Source organism: Diabrotica undecimpunctata, unplaced genomic scaffold (genome assembly GCF_040954645.1).
Source record: "Diabrotica undecimpunctata isolate CICGRU unplaced genomic scaffold, icDiaUnde3 ctg00000568.1, whole genome shotgun sequence".
In the NCBI taxonomy this organism is placed as follows: domain Eukaryota; kingdom Metazoa; phylum Arthropoda; class Insecta; order Coleoptera; family Chrysomelidae; genus Diabrotica; species Diabrotica undecimpunctata.
In genome coordinates, this window is record NW_027311885.1 from 5353659 (window position 1) to 5370648 (window position 16990).

Genomic DNA, 16990 nt, shown 5'->3' on the forward strand with positions numbered 1-16990 from the left:
TTATTATTATAATATTGATCATTTATTGTGTTCAGTATGTCTATATATATGTCGTATTTCTTTTCGACATAAATTTTATTTTTATCTTATCTTATTCTACTTCGGTATCATTTTCTCTCTAGTTTGTATTGATCGAGATCTTGAGTTTATGCTACCCCGACCAAGAACCTATATTGATTTTAAGGGTGTTTGCAAAATTTAATCTCATTTTATTTTTAGAATGCCTTGGTAGAATGTGATATTTTTATATTTATGTTAGTTTATATTACAATAAATTGTACATACCTTTAGTTGTCTTCAAGTTGATACAAAATTCAATTTTTCTTATTTTACGGATTTATAAATCCAAGTAATATTTTTGGTACCTATACCAAAGATATCAAGATTCCTCTGTCTAGTTACAAATGATAGTTCAATATAGTATCTGTTCATTTTGCCTAAGTTTTACTCTTAGTGTGGAGACCTTCGAATTTCGACTCTATTCGAAACCCCCCAAAATAATGTTTGAAAAGATTATTGCTGTCTAACATCCTATATTCTGAATGGCCAGACACTGAGGAAGGCTAGGGATGAAGTAAGCGGATTCCCGCTAGTTGACTCGTCGGAATGATAAGCCATTCATAATTGTATTTCAGTAATAAATCTAGAATAACAGCCTCCCGCGTCAAGAAACTTTTTTAGTTCTCCAATACTTGTTTAGTTATGTAATCTGGAATTATTTAGACCCTACCCGAAGTTGACCCTACCCGAAGTTGACCTACCGATGTTGTCCCTATTATAGGCGGATGATACACGTTAGTTATCACAAATTCTAGTTGTCACACTAATAACTAAACATTAGCTTTTTTTGTTTCTAAATATAGATGTGTCTTACAGAAATTCTGATGTCTACCTTTCCCAGTAAACTATTAAGGCTTGTCTTCGTAGAACTTTAATGTACCCAATTTTGAACTATTAGTAACTCTTTCCTTTTCTTTGAGTATTTCTAAATGTGTCTATAATGACGCGCTGCGTTATTACCTTATGTTATTCGTGGATTAAGTCATAGATGAAAGACTCTATGCTTCCGAACAAACGATGACACATTTGTATTTTGTATTTTATGGCGTTAATGATACGATTTTATTATTATTCTTATGTTATTCGTGGATTAAGTCATAGATGAAAGACTCTACGCTTCCGAACAAACGATAACATTATTTTTTTTTTTGTGTTTTATTGTGTTAGGTCCCCTAACGACTACGCAGTAAATTATCTGTTGTGTATCTTGGTGACAACACTAGTATGTTTTTCTTTATATTACTTATTAAATTTCAAATGGTAATATCTTAATTATATTATTTCAATTGAATGCTAGCATTTGGTCTCAAATAATGATTTGTAGACATGTTTTGTTTTATTCCGCTTTGTTCATGAATTGGTTATAGGTGAAATACCCTATGCATTTTGAGAGTGAGAATGCAATTATTTTTTTTGTTTACATTTTTATAGTTGAGTCATAAATATTCTATGCGTTCTGTTTCGCTTTGTTCTGAAATCTTTGAGTTGTTCCCACATGAGTTGTGAAAGAAGGATTCTGTGAGTCCAGATTGTAGCTACATTTGTCCATTCTGTTTGTCTTACCTCTCCGTATATCTATTTCCACTTTTGAAAAGGTTAGTATGGTGTGCCACCATGTCTAGTCCGATTCCACGCTGGTACCCAGTTGAAATCGTGGGGAGGGCTGTGTAACCGTTTCAAAAGATTTAAAAGAAAATCATTATAAATTTCGATTATTTTTTTTTTAAATAAAACTACTAACCCCATCTATCTGTCAAGTACCTACCTGTAGCCGACTCAAGGATTCTTCTGTAATTCCCAAATATATCCGGTAGATGAGCACATTCATCACCTTGTCACTCACGCCCAGAATCAGGCGCCATGATAGTGTCTCGCTCTTTTCTGTTAAGAACGTCCAACCGTTAAGACGTGTTTCCAAAGTGGGTCTCATTTAGAGGTGAGCTAAGAAATCCTTTTCTTGTCAATATTTCAGATAGATATTTATTTTTTTAGACCCTTATTGGAGAGGCTATAATCCTGATATATTTCTAATACATGTCGCAAGATAGTATTGGTATGGAGTTATTCCAGATCATGGCCCAGTAGCAGTATCTTTTTATGGAATACCTAACCCCTCTTATCTAGGATGGTGGTGGAATGATATAGGATGTAGCCGAATCAATGGTTTATTTGGTGACTGATTAAATGAGGAAAGAAACAGAGCAGATTAAGGTTGTACCAATTTTTATTATACCTACTTTCAAGACAACGGAAATGATTATGAACTCAAAAAAATGAAAATATAGTGAAGTGTTCTAATTTTATTTAAAGGTTTATTTTCTTCATTATTCCTAGTTGATAAATAACTATATTATTTTCAATGTAAACAAATTTCGAAATTTGGGGTTAATATACATATATATTCATTTACTTTATAACTAATTCTTAATTTAATACGATACAAAGCTTTTTGTTTATGGTAATGTAAACATGAAATGGTATTTTGGTATCCTTTTGGGATGACATAACTTTTAATGTTTTCTTTTTGTTCATTACTAAGAAATAATAAAGAATAGTTTTCTTGTAAACCTTCGATAAATCTTATTTTTTTTTTGCTCGTCCCCTTCGAGGATAAACCAGGGGTGGCGTCCAATAATAAATTATAATTTCATATTATCTAATTGTGCTTGGATTTAAGATACGATATAGTTTCTATATGTTTAAGAAAACCCTGCCCAATTCTCTTCGACAGTGAGCGATTCTGGCCTTGCATATATCATTGTAGCACGCAGTGTTACAAGCTTGTGTATTGTATCTTATTATTTCTGTTAGCTCCTTTATGCTTGTTGATCTCTTTAACATGAGTATATATTATCTACTCTCGGATAGGCTTTAATTGATCTATTATAGTTGCAAAAACATTTATAGAGCAGAGTAAAGTCAACCTGATTCCTGACATAACAATATTTTGTTATGTACCTATATTGGTTATATATTTACACTTTTCTTGTTTTATTATATTATGTCTTATTTATTATACAGGCTTGAATGAGTATAGTATCTATCCGCGAGTAGATATTTTTTACTTTTTACGATTCTAGTATAAATAAAAAGTAAAAAAAGGTAATGCGACAGTTCGTAACTATACAACTGGTAATGGACAATTCATAACCCCATTCGTAACGGTAACACTTCATAACATCGACAGTTCGTAACACCAACATTTAGTTTTTTAGTAAATTTAGCATTATCGGATGTAGACAAAAATGCATGTTGCATACTTTCCTAAAACTAAATTTCACACATATTTTTGTGTTATGAGTAAGTTATAAGTGAATTATCACTTTAAAGTAGTAAAAGTAAGCCTGAAAGATAATCTAATAAATAAAAACCACTTTAATACCAATATAATTATTATAATAATCAATACAATTTATATTTATAACAACCAAAAGGTATAACCAGATATATACAATTTTAAAAGTATGCTGACTGGTTTGTTGTAAAAACTAAAACATATGCGTTATATCTCTCGGTTATTGGCTTAAACCATTTATATGTAGGGGAGTGTAGTACACCATGAGATATGGTACACAATAAGACAATCTAATAATTTTTCAAATTTATCGCTAAGATTCAATGCTGTAGCCAACATCATCACAGAAATGTCGTTTTACAGCGCCAGTTAAAATACCATCCTTTCATTCGTGATATCATGAAAGTTGCAGTGATAAACTACTGTTTAGTTAAGGTAAGAAGTTACTTTTTATATAGTTTTGTAGACTGATTATCAACATTAATTATTGTTGATTTGTGTCAATTTGCAAGTGCATGCGTGAAATACCACAGTTAAGTTAGTCTAACCTCCGATAGTTCTCAAAACTAAAACTTAAATATGAATATTTACATTTGTTTACAACAATGATACTTGGCACACAATGAGACACTGGATGATAGTATACAATGAGACTGTAACATTTTGTGCTACTAAAGTTTTTATAATATAATAATATGTTGTATAGGTAGAATAAAAGTTTATAATGTTTGTTACCGACATGGTGCGCAAAGAAAAACCAAGTTTTTCTAACGTAACCATTCAGCTACGATGATATGACAAGTGCTGGACAAGATGTTTTAGACGGAAAATCATTGACATTCCGACATTACTAAGATATGTCGCAAGAAAACGTACTAATCCAGATAATGATTGAATGGAACCCAATTATGTTGTACGACGTGTGTTGTCAGAGGAACAGGAAATTTCTTTGTGTGATCACATCAAAACTTGTAGCAAAATGAGCTACGGATTAATAACCATTCAAACATGAAAGGTAGCATATGATATGGCGATTAAAAACAATATTCCAGTTTCAGAGAATTTTATCAAGGATAAAATAGCTGGAATCCAATGTTTCCATTCATTTTTAAATAGGAGTGGGAACGTGAGTATATGTCAACCAGAGGGTTGCAGTTTATTAAGATAAACACAATTTAATCCACACAATGTCAACAAGTTCTTCGACAATTTACATGCCGTTTATTCTAGATATCCATCAGCTGTGTCTAATATCAGGATATATAACCATGGTGAGACTAGTACAACAACAGTGCAGAAAGTCGTAGCGGAGAAAGGTATAAAACAGCTGAATAGTTGTACTAGCGGTGAAAGGGGTATTCTTATTACCACATGTGCCGTTGTATGTGCGAATGGAACGTTTTTGCCTCCTGTCATAGTTTTTCCAAGGAAATATTATAAGGAGCATATGACACAAGGAGCTCCACCTGGCACACTGGGTTGGGCAAATCCAAGTGGATGGATGAATAGTGACCTGTTTGTCGATGTTATGAAACACTCCATCAAGTTTAGCAACAGTTCAATTGAAAACCCTTCCATACTGATCTACGACAATCACGAGAATCACGTAACATATCACGTTGTTCAACTGGCAAAGGATAATGGTGTTATCATACAGACTCTTCCTCCTCATTGTAGTAACAAACTGCAACCCTTTGATGTTTTAATTTTCGCTCTCTTTAAACCTTATTACAATGCCACTATAGACTCATGGTTGCTCAGCTATCCTGGTAAACTTATTTCAATATACCAGATAGCAAAATCTGTAGAAGAGGCACATATTAAAACATTAACACCTACTAATATTCTGTCAGGTTTTAATAAAACGGGAATTTTTCACCTTAATAGAGATATTTTTTCTGAAGCTAACTTCATTGAAAGTTATGTGTCTGCTAGACAAAATGAAACTGAAGAGTCAAATCCACAACCAGAGTCGACAGAAATGTTCATTGTAGTTTCCAATCATGTTATATCATCCTCATCGAAGACACCTGAAAATCAAGTATAATCCCCACCAAGGACAACTGAAAAACCGATAACGTCTTAAAACTCTAAGTCAATAGTATCATCTGCGAGTTTAAGTTCGTTCATCTTCCCTCACGAGTTTAAAAGATTTCCAAAAGCAGAAAAGAGAAAAATTGTGATGACAAGGAAAATTAAAATGAATGCAATTTTAACTAACACACCTGACTTGGATCAATTAACACTAAAAGCAGCAATAAAAAAAAATGACTCGTTAGAATAATAAACGAATAAAGGTAAATTTAAATAAGGTAAGTAGCTCAGCACGAAAACAGAAAAAAAAATAAACGAAGTAATAGCACTTTATCTAAGAAAAGTGAAGAACTAATCAATTATGATGATTCTTCTGGCGATGAATGTGAAAATTTACAGTTGGAAGACGATTATGCCATTGATGCTAGTACAGAAATTTCCATTGATAGTTTTGTATTAGTAATTACAAGTGTCAATTTTAAGAAAAAGTGGTAAGCTTTAAGGCTGCTTCATTTTTCCTTTAGTTAAAGACATTCCTGCAGTCAGATGTTGTAGTATCAATTTTACTAAAACCAAAAAATGTAGATAAAAAAACAAGCGCCTTGCATCTTATTTGAAATGTGATGTAAAGTTTGAAAGGATTAAGATCCGTTAAAATTTTCTTTCATTTCAGTTTTTTTTTTATTTTACCTGTAAAATTGCTATTTTCAATAATAAAAACTACACTCTATGTATTTTCTTCAACAAAATATTGAAATAATACCACTTGATTCATTGTGTACCACCAATGGTACTCAATGTAGATCGTTAGAAAAATAATCATAGTAGATTTTGTTTCTTCAGTCATGAGGGAATATTTAATTAAGATTATATTGAGCAAAAAATCATATTGATGACCGGTTAACTCAGTTTGTAGACAAATTCAAAAATGCTGACGTTAAAAATAGAAATGTATTTTTTGCCTCATTGTGTTCTACCCTCCCCTAAATTTAACGAACATCAAAAGGTACAAACTTAAATTGTATTTCCTGTTACAGGTATATTATCTTTATTTTAAGACAGTCTTCAAAATAATGTTAAATGTTTATACTGATGCTGGTTCGTTAAATTGATACACGTAATTTCAATTGCAACTGTAATTAAAGTTTGTTTTCATGTTAAAAAAAATAAACAGAATAATTTAATTTTGACGTTCAGAATTATACCGTTACGAATAGTCATAGTTACGAACTTTCGAAGTAATGAAGTGTTTATGAGTTGACGGCGTTACGAATTGTCCGTTACCATTTGTGAGGTTACGAACTGCCGCATTGCGAGATGCCTTGTTACATAATATAATAAGCCGGCTATTTAGAGGCTTATTTTTAGAGGTTTCCAGAGAACAAAAAGGCACATAGAAAATTATCCTAACCGGCCTAAGATTGAACACTAGGAGGCGCGTCTGTAGTAATTTTAACTTCTAGACTACGGCACTTGCCAAACCAGAAGAGCACCGTAACAAGTTAAGACTAATGTACCCGTTATAAAATGTTAAATATCCACAAAATAACAGGCGAGTAAAGGAAACTGAAAATGCAGTACTTAAAATTCAGGCATAGTTCAGGCCTAAGATTCTGGGGTAGAAAGTAGAGACAGAAATTAGATAGCAAACAACATTACATAGAACCCCCATTTTTTTTTCAATTTATAGATGTCCTTGCTGAGCTGAGCTAAAAATGTATAACACGTTGCTCCAACTTGGTACAGGGTGGCAAAAATGCAAAAATTCGTATTAGAAATTCCCGAAACAAGTCGATTTTTGATTTTAATTTACTATTTTTTCAAATTATAATTTAATACACAGGGTGAACCATCTTAGTATGATGACGTCATCACAGTCAGAGCTGATTCCAAAAATGCATAACATGTTTCTTCAAATTAGTACAGGATGGCATAAATGCAAAAATTCTAAGTTTCTTACAAAATAATAAATGAAGAATAAACGTAATAATAAACACATTAAATGAAATTTCATATTGTTACCTTATTAAACTATTAAAAACACCTTGCATTATTTGTAACATTGTCTCTGTCTATCTAATTAGCCTTCTTCGGTCCATCTTTGGACATAGGTCTCCAAAATCCTTTTCCATTCTTCTCTGTCTGTCGCTATAGTCATCCACCTAGGGCCCACGTGCTTCTTGATATCATCTGCCCATCTCATTTGGGGCCTTCCTCTGCTTCGTTTATATTCCCACGGTCTCCAACTTATAAGAATTTTGTTCCATCGGTCTTCTTTTTGTCTTATATTATATCCTGCAAATCTCCTTTTCAATTTTGCAACTTCTTGTCTAACATCCCTCACTTTTGTTTTCTCTCTTATCCACTCGTTTCTCTTTTTATCCATTAATCTTATGTGCAACATTTGTCTTTCCATTGCTCTTTGGGTTTTTATGATTTTGTCCATGTTTGCTTTTGTAAATGTCCACGTTTGGGAACCATTGGGAACATTGTCTCTAACAGCTTTTATTGGTGATCCAAGACCCTGAATGATAAAAATATTTTCTAGCAGCTGTTATTAGTACTCCAAGCCCCTGAACCATAAATGTATTTTTAATGTTTTACAATATTTTTTATTTTTTTTTTCATTTGACGTTAAAAACTTTCAAAAAATATTAAAGTACAAATCTGTATTGTTAAGGCTTTACAGAAGGTATGTTTACGTGAAAACTATTCAAGCTATTTATCATTTGCAACTTTTTTTATAAAATGCATTTAACCGAAAGTGATAGGATTAAAATATTAATGATGATTGGTATTGGCGATAAGATGCGGACTCAACAAAAAGTTTGCTGATTTTTTTCATGAAAGGCACCCAGATCGTGAACCTATTTCACAATATACGGTAAGCAGAATAGATCGAAAATACAAAGAATTGGTCCATGTGAGAGATGCAGTAAAGCATGGTAGGCCAAAAATGAATGAAAATATTCAACAAGACATAATTTTGGCGGCAGTAGAAAATCCACACTGAGGAGTGCCAGTATTATCTAGGGATATTAGTGTTGAAAAGCCTTCAGGATCAAATGTTTTTAAAAAGGTAAAATACCATCTTTAAAGTACGTCTTATCCATGAATTGGCTGAAGACGACTTTAACCGAAGAACTGAATTCTGCGAGTACCTATATGATGAACCAAAGTAACAATTTTAATGAAAACGTTTTATTATCGGACGAGGTAACGTTTCATTTGAACGTTCATGTTAACCGACAAAACACCCCTTATTGGTCTAATGAAAATCCACACTGGATGCAAAAGTGTCATACGCAAAAACCACAAAAAAAACGAACGTATGGGCTGGTATTGTGAGAAATACAGTTATTGGTCCATATTTTTTTGATGAAGATTTAACAGGATAAATACATTAATTCCTGATCTGATAATGTTTTTTCCTGATATTAAAATACCCACTAATTTAGACCGCAGAATCTGGTTTCAACAAGATGGTGCACCGCCACATTTCGCAGTAGCTGTGCGCGAATTTTTAAACAGAACTTTTCCACAGCGGAGGATAGGAAGAAGGGGATCAGTGAAATGGCCTCCTAGAGTACCTGATTTGAACCCATTAGATTTCTTTTTATAGGTTTATTTAAAATCTAAAGTCTACATAAACAGAACTGCTAATATCCGTCAACTACAAGACCGAATTAGACAAGAAATAAAGAACATAACACCCGCTATGCTACAGAATCTTAAAGATGTAAGTAATGACGGGTTTAGAAATTTTTGTCACGATCAATGGAAAACAATTTGAACATTTACTGTAAATTTTCGTTTGTTTATTTTTGTTAATGTTAATGTAATAATACAGTAATTGCATAATATTAAAGTAGTTTTATAACAATATGTAATTTAATTTAATTTGTTTATTACGTTTATCCTTAATTTATTATTTTGTAGGTAACTTGGAATATTTGCATTTTTGCCACCCTGTACCAATTTGAAGCAACGTGTTATATATTTTTGGAATCAGCTCAGCAAGGGAGATCTATAAATTGAAAAAAAATTGGAGTCTCATTAAAAAAAAATTGGTGATGACGTCATCATACGAAGGTGGTTCAACCTGTATTTTAGATTATAATTTGAAAAAATAGTAAATTTTTTTACTAAATGAATTTTTGCATTTTTGTAACCCTGTACCAATTTAAAGCAACGTTTTATACATTTTTGAAATCAGCTCAGCAAGAGAAATCCATAAATTGAAAAAAAAATGAAGGTTCCATTTAAACAAAACAATGATGACGTCATCATACGAAGGGAATTCACCCTGTATATATTGTTATGATATGTAAAATCGAGAAAAATATTGGTTTGTTTAAAAATATTTTAAAGTTCAAAAACATTAAAATAATTCAGATAAGTAGGATAATATCCAATAAACATTTCAAAGAAGGAGAGTTATTAAATTCTTGGATTACCTGTACTAAACAAAATGTAAGCTTTGCATAAATTATTTCTTTGTTATACTTGAGTGACCCGCATAATTTTAAGTGAAATCCAAAGACAATTGAACCACATTAATGCAGTGATTAGAGACAAATAGAAGAGATTTTAGAAAGAGGTTTTTGTTAGTTTTAAGAATTATAGAAAATATTATTTGTAAATAAGTTTTAGGAAATTTTATAATTATAGGTAAAAATTTGTTTGTTATCGAAATGAAAAAATGGGGGAATTGTGACGAGTTTTGATTGGCGGAGATTGAAAAAGGTGGGATAAGTATGTAGGAAAAAGTTTAGCGAGATTGAGGAGAGAGAAAGGATAATCAGTTGGTTTCCAAGTCTGTAAGACGAACAGTGATTGTTCTCTGGCGGTTCCTGAAATGTAGCAAGCAGTAGTGTTGAATGTTAGTGAGTTTTTGTGGAGTTAGTGTATCTGACAGAAGCTGAAGCAGCAAAATATTGTAAGTCATATTTCTCTACTTATATTCCAAGAGTCACTGTTCAGGCCAACGAGAGATTCAGTTTATCGTAAAGAGAAGATATTCCAAGAGTCATTTTTCACTCGGGCCAACGAGAGATTCAGTTTGTCGAGAGGAGAAAGGCTCTCATAATTTGAATGATTTGTGCTTTTGAAGGAGATCATTAAGGACGACATACTTGCAACAATCGGTGTAAGATTGCTGATTACGTAGGGAGCGGTTGAGAGGAGATAATATAGTCTACAAGGAACAAGGATTTGGACCACTCATCATCAGAGAGAGATATTTTTGTTTCTGCAGTTTTTTTCTTTTATTGATAACACAATTTTTACACGTAATTTAGAAAGGATATAAATATTTTGATTAGGAGAGTTAGAATAGTTTGGGATTTTGAGTTTTCAATTAATATTGTTTGTACCATTAATTTTGATTGTTCACGTACGGAGAACAAAATTTTGAGAATCCTTATATGAGATTTGTTTATTGAAAACTTTTGAGTGTGAATTATTTCATTATTTTTATTTCAATATATAGTGTTAGATCATATGTGTTTTTTATTATTCCGGTATTCTCTGGACCTTACCTTTCACATGTAATAGCATAGATATTAAAGCACGAATTTAACCCTGAGATAAAAGAATTAAAAATTGTGATAGAGTCATAATCATATCATTTAAATAATTTTAATTAATCAAAAAAATTAATTAGCTAATTATTGCTTGGCGCACCAAGATTTTAAATATCACAATAACTGGCTTCCAAAACGTGGGGCTTAAAAATATCGCAGCTTTACATTTGAAGGAAGGGAAAGAGATCTGGAATAAGTACAGGTGATCCAGAGATAAAAACATATAACATTGAGGGAATTTGAATTTGAAAGTATTTTGACAATTTTTCCAGGGAATATAAATTTGATTTATTGATTGATCGTAGTTAGTGGATATTTACTGCTATTGAAATATTTGATTTTATTTTCTTTACCAATCGTACATTTGATATTTATTTTGAATTATTTGAATTTTACTGATTGCATATTTGATATTTGTCGTGAAAATTTAATACATTTGGGGAGAAATATTGTCGTGTTCTGAAACATATAGAGTGTTGTAAAATTTCACATTTGGCGGGGACAAAAACAATAACAAAAAGTAACAACATGTCTGTCACAAGGAGACAAAGTAAAATGCAGGAAAGGAAGGAGGATAACAGAGAAGATGAAACAATTTTGGAAGAAGTATCGGATAATGAAGGAAATGTGACAATAGTTGAGGAGAGAAAAGAACTATCAGGAATAGATAAAATATTACAACTAATGCAACTCCAGTCACAAAAAATGTATGAAACAAAACAAACAATGGAAGAAACATCACTAAAAATGGATAGAAATCAACAAGAAACAAAACAAACAATAGAACTAAATAACAGAAATATAGAGCAGCGTTTGGAAAACTATGAACAGGAAATTAAAGGATGTGTTGAGGGGATAAAGAAAGAACTGATACAACAAATAGAAGAGATTAATGAAATTAAAAATAATATGAAAGAACAAGAAATGAGAATTAAAGATAATTTGGAGGGATTAGAAATAAAATTTGAAAATGCGCTACAAGAAGACAGGAAGGAAGTAGAAAGAAGATTAAAGCAAAATGAAAAACAAATGGCAGAAATTGAACTAAGAGGGGTAGAGAGAAAAGAAGTTATCATCCATGGAACAAGCGAGGCGAAAATACAATTTGGCGGGGATATTCGGAAAACACACCCAGTACCGTTTGTCAAAAATTTGAAAACCAAATTACAACATATTAGATATTTTGACGATTGCAAAGAAACAATTAGAAACCATTTGAAAGAAGGAGCAGCGTTATGGTATGAAAGCAAGGAAGATGAGTTTGAAAATTGGACAGATTTTGAAAATAAATTTCTCAACTATTTCTGGGGGAAAAATAAACAGAGAGAAATCAACCAAGAGCTACAGAATGGAAAATATCACGAAAAAATGGGAATATCTGAAGAAAGATATGCTTTGCAGATATATAACAATTCAAAATATCTAGAATACAAATATTCTACCGAACAGCTGGTAGAAATGATCAGCAGACATTTTGAGGAAACGTTGGAAGATCACGTGATTTTGAGAAACTATCAAGATATTGATAGTTTGTGCCAATTCCTTCAAATTAAAAGAAGCGAAAAGAAAAGAAATGAGAAATAGAAGACAACATGACCAATATAATGGACCGGAAAGAAGGTATTCATCAAATTATGACCAGAGAAACCGACATCCCAGATCAACAAACGAATATAGGCCGAGAAATTACAATAATTACAATAGACAACAAAATTACGATAACAGGAATGACACACAACATAGAACATATGAAAATCACAACAGGAATAGAGATGCACAAAATCCTCCGAATAGGAATACTAACGAACAAAGGGACGATAGAAATAACCAGAGCTTCCAACAACAAAATAGAAGGGAGATGAATCATGTAGCAATAGGAAACGACAGACAAATTTCTAATTCTAATCTAATATTTTTAGATGCATTTATAAAACATAAAGCGATTAAAATTGTGATTGATTCTGGATCGGAGATTTCGCTAATCAATAAAAAACTAGTAAAAGAATTAAATTTGGACAGATTTGTGTATAAGATTCCTAGGGTTGATTTAGTGGGTGCAAACAATAAAAATTTGACGACAGTAAACGAAGGTTTGGGAGTACAGATAAGAGTGGGAAACAAATTCCATATTATGAAATGTGTGGTGATTGAAGATTTAAATCATGATATGATAGCGGGAATTGATGAATTGAGGAAAAAAGATATCACCATAAATTTTTCGGAAAATAAACTGGAAATCAGAGCAGAACCAGACAACACAGGAGAAGAAAAGCAAACAGATAGGAAAACAAATTCTGGAAGGATCAATGCACAGGAAAAACGCAAAGAAATCGATATGACTGTAGAGGATAAACCGAAAGTACAAGAACAAGATCTAACAGAAGAGAAAAAGAGAAGGAAGAAAAAGAAGAAGAGTTCGAAAAGAAAGCAGGAAAATAAGATGAAGACCAGAGAAAAACAGGAAATAGAAGGTACAGAAGAATTGTTGGCAACCGACGATAAAACAGAATGGAAGCAGGAAGAAAAAGAAGGTATCATCAGAGAAATGAAAGGAATAGAAACATGGTGCTCGGAATACCAAAGGGAATTAGAGGATAAAAAGAAAACAGAAGAAAAAATGGCACTGATGGACGAGAATCCAGAATTTTGTGAAGAAGTATTATGGACAGTGAACATATGTGAACAAAAGGAGGATGAAAGAAAAATAAATTGTGGAGAAAACAGGGGAGAGAAAATAGAGAAGATTTTAGGAAACCATGGAGATCTTATTAATGAAGTAAACCGAGTGGCTAAAAATTATGAACTTTCTTTTAAGGGAAAATACTTGGAAAAATGTAAAACGAAAATATATCCAATCCCGTATAAAGACAGGCAATATACGGGGTATTTTAACATTCACGACATCTATCAATATCATGAATAGATTTTAATAACATAGTGAAATAATTTGATCCTAGAAAACTTTTGTCATTTTTAAAATTTAACAAAGAGTTTTCGGCAGATCAGTTATGATATGTAAAATCGAGAAAAATATTGGTTTGTTTAAAAATATTTCAAAGTTCAAAAACATTAAAATAATTCAGATAAGTAGGATAATATCCAATAAACATTTCAAAGAAGGAGAGTTATTAAATTCTTGGATTACCTGTACTAAACAAAATGTAAGCTTTGCATAAATTATTTCTTTGTTATACTTGAGTGACCCGCATAATTTTAAGTGAAATCCAAAGACAATTGAACCACATTAATGCAGTGATTAGAGACAAATAGAAGAGATTTTAGAAAGAGGTTTTTGTTAGTTTTAAGAATTATAGAAAATATTATTTGTAAATAAGTTTTAGGAAATTTTATAATTATAGGTAAAAATTTGTTTGTTATCGAAATGAAAAAATGGGGGAATTGTGACGAGTTTTGATTGGCGGAGATTGAAAAAGGTGGGATAAGTATGTAGGAAAAAGTTTAGCGAGATTGAGGAGAGAGAAAGGATAATCAGTTGGTTTCCAAGTCTGTAAGACGAACAGTGATTGTTCTCTGGCGGTTCCTGAAATGTAGCAAGCAGTAGTGTTGAATGTTAGTGAGTTTTTGTGGAGTTAGTGTATCTGACAGAAGCTGAAGCAGCAAAATATTGTAAGTCATATTTCTCTACTTATATTCCAAGAGTCACTGTTCAGGCCAACGAGAGATTCAGTTTATCGTAAAGAGAAGATATTCCAAGAGTCATTTTTCACTCGGGCCAACGAGAGATTCAGTTTATCGAGAGGAGAAAGGCTATCATAATTTGAATGATTTGTGCTTTTGAAGGAGATCATTAAGGACGACATACTTGCAACAATCGGTGTAAGATTGCTGATTACATAGGGAGCGGTTGAGAGGAGATAATATAGTCTACAAGGAACAAGGATTTGGACCACTCATCATCAGAGAGAGATATTTTTGTTTCTGCAGTTTTTTTCTTTTATTGATAACACAATTTTTACACGTAATTTAGAAAGGATATAAATATTTTGATTAGGAGAGTTAGAAAAGTTTGGGATTTTGAGTTTTCAATTAATATTGTTTGTACCATTAATTTTGATTGTTCACGTACGGAGAACAAAATTTTGAGAATCCTTATATGAGATTTGTTTATTGAAAACTTTTGAGTGTGAATTATTTCATTATTTTTATTTCAATATATAGTGTTAGATCATATGTGTTTTTTATTATTCCGGTATTCTCTGGACCTTACCTTTCACATGTAATAGCATAGATATTGAAGCACGAATTTAACCCTGAGATAAAAGAATTAAAAATTGTGATAGAGTCATAATCATATCATTTAAATAATTTTAATTAATCAAAAAAATTAATTAGCTAATTATTGCTTGGCGCACCAAGACTTTAAATATCACAATAATATATATATATATATATATATATATATATATATATATATATATATATATATATATATAAATATATATATATATATATATATATATACAATATATATATATATATATATATATATATATATATATATATATATATATATATATATATATATATATATTGTAACAGATTTATTTTGACCCTAGGATTGTTAGTATAATTTGGATATATATATATTAAGTAAATTTGCACCTGTTATGTGATTTATTTAACATTGTTACATAATAAAGTATATGAAATTTCTAAGTGTAGATATTGTATAGTTCCTTATAGGTAGTGAAATAGCTTTCTGAGAATTTTGTTTCATTTTTACTTTAACTGTCAGCCCAAAGGTTTTGTCCACTTTGCTACCTCATTCGGTTAAGGGTACTGGATGTAACTATATTTCTATCGACCATCATGACAAAGTTGTTGTTAGACGGACTGTCAGCCCAAAGGTTTTGTCTACTTTGCTACCTCATTCGGTTAAGGGTACTGTGCTGTATCCATCTATTTTTGTTCACCATCATGACAAATTTGTTGATAGATTACTGTCAGACCACAGTTTTTGTGATTATTCTGCCACTATCAGTCCGGATAAATAGTGCTGTCTGTATCCCACTAAGTCATAAGATCTTGACAAAAACATTCAAATCACTAAAAGGTTGCTAGGTAAGTTGTTGTTTTGGCGTCCACTTGTTGAAAACTTTGCTAAAAAGGTTGTTTAGTATTAGCTATTTTTGTTTCTTATTTTGGGTATAATTGGGGTTCTCTATGTGGTTTTTACTCTAGTTTTAAGTAACCGTGGGGCTATTGTGTGTACATACCTGTGTGTCTCTCGATAGTCCTAAAACAGCCCGCTTCAGTCTGACCGGTACTATAACTTGTTAGGAAGTTTATATGGAAAGCATAAAACCTCTTAGAGAAATCCTCTAAAATATTTCAGCTTGATAAATGCTATAATTTATTAGGAAGTTTGATTCCTTGAGATAATATTCTCTAAAACATATTAATAGTAATTAGAACAGATTGTATGTAGTTGTTTGATTCATACCTGTTTAGAGTGTTTAGTAGAAATGTATTTAACATTCATTTATCTTGTTTTGCTAAGTAGTAATCTTTTATTTTGATTGTTAACATCTGGTGGTTTGCAATAGAACTTTTCTTGTAAGGTATTACACAGGACTGAGAATGTCGAGTTTACCCATTCTCATCAGTAGAATTACGATTAAACACTATTTTCTATCACTTTTGTAATTAATTAAAGTCGTTTCATCATTCATAATAAATAATAAAATATGTTTGGTTATCAGTTCTTCTTTCTTCTGTTTTGATTTTTCGTATATCTCAGGTATTGGGGTATTAGACTGTAGTTCAGGAGACGTCCGCTGTGTCGTTTCACGAGCGGTGTGTTCTGTGATGTCACTATGGGGTAGGTTGGAACTTACGTGTTTCATGGTTAAGTAGATGTTCCGTGATATATCTGTGGGAATTCTGTGACTCATGGAGTCCGAAAGACAAGTAGATTTGTCGCTCCGAGAACTATTTGGAATTGTTGGGAAGTTGTATCCGGAGATTTTTCTACCATAACTAGTGTTTCTAATGC

General features: G+C 31.7%; 1 protein-coding gene and 1 long non-coding RNA gene across 2 annotated transcripts in view; both read right to left on the reverse strand.

Annotated features, from left to right (window-relative positions):
• The window catches only part of LOC140431090 (DNA-binding protein Ets97D-like), a 122437-nt gene that overhangs the window by 97189 nt on the left and 8258 nt on the right, over window positions 1-16990 (reverse strand). The window lies entirely within an intron of this gene.
• On the reverse strand, window positions 15991-16612 carry LOC140431089 (uncharacterized). The gene is made up of 3 exons (XR_011949601.1): window positions 16439-16612; window positions 16212-16383; window positions 15991-16095 (listed from the first exon to the last, which is right to left on the reverse strand). It is a non-coding gene; the product is annotated as an uncharacterized lncRNA (long non-coding RNA).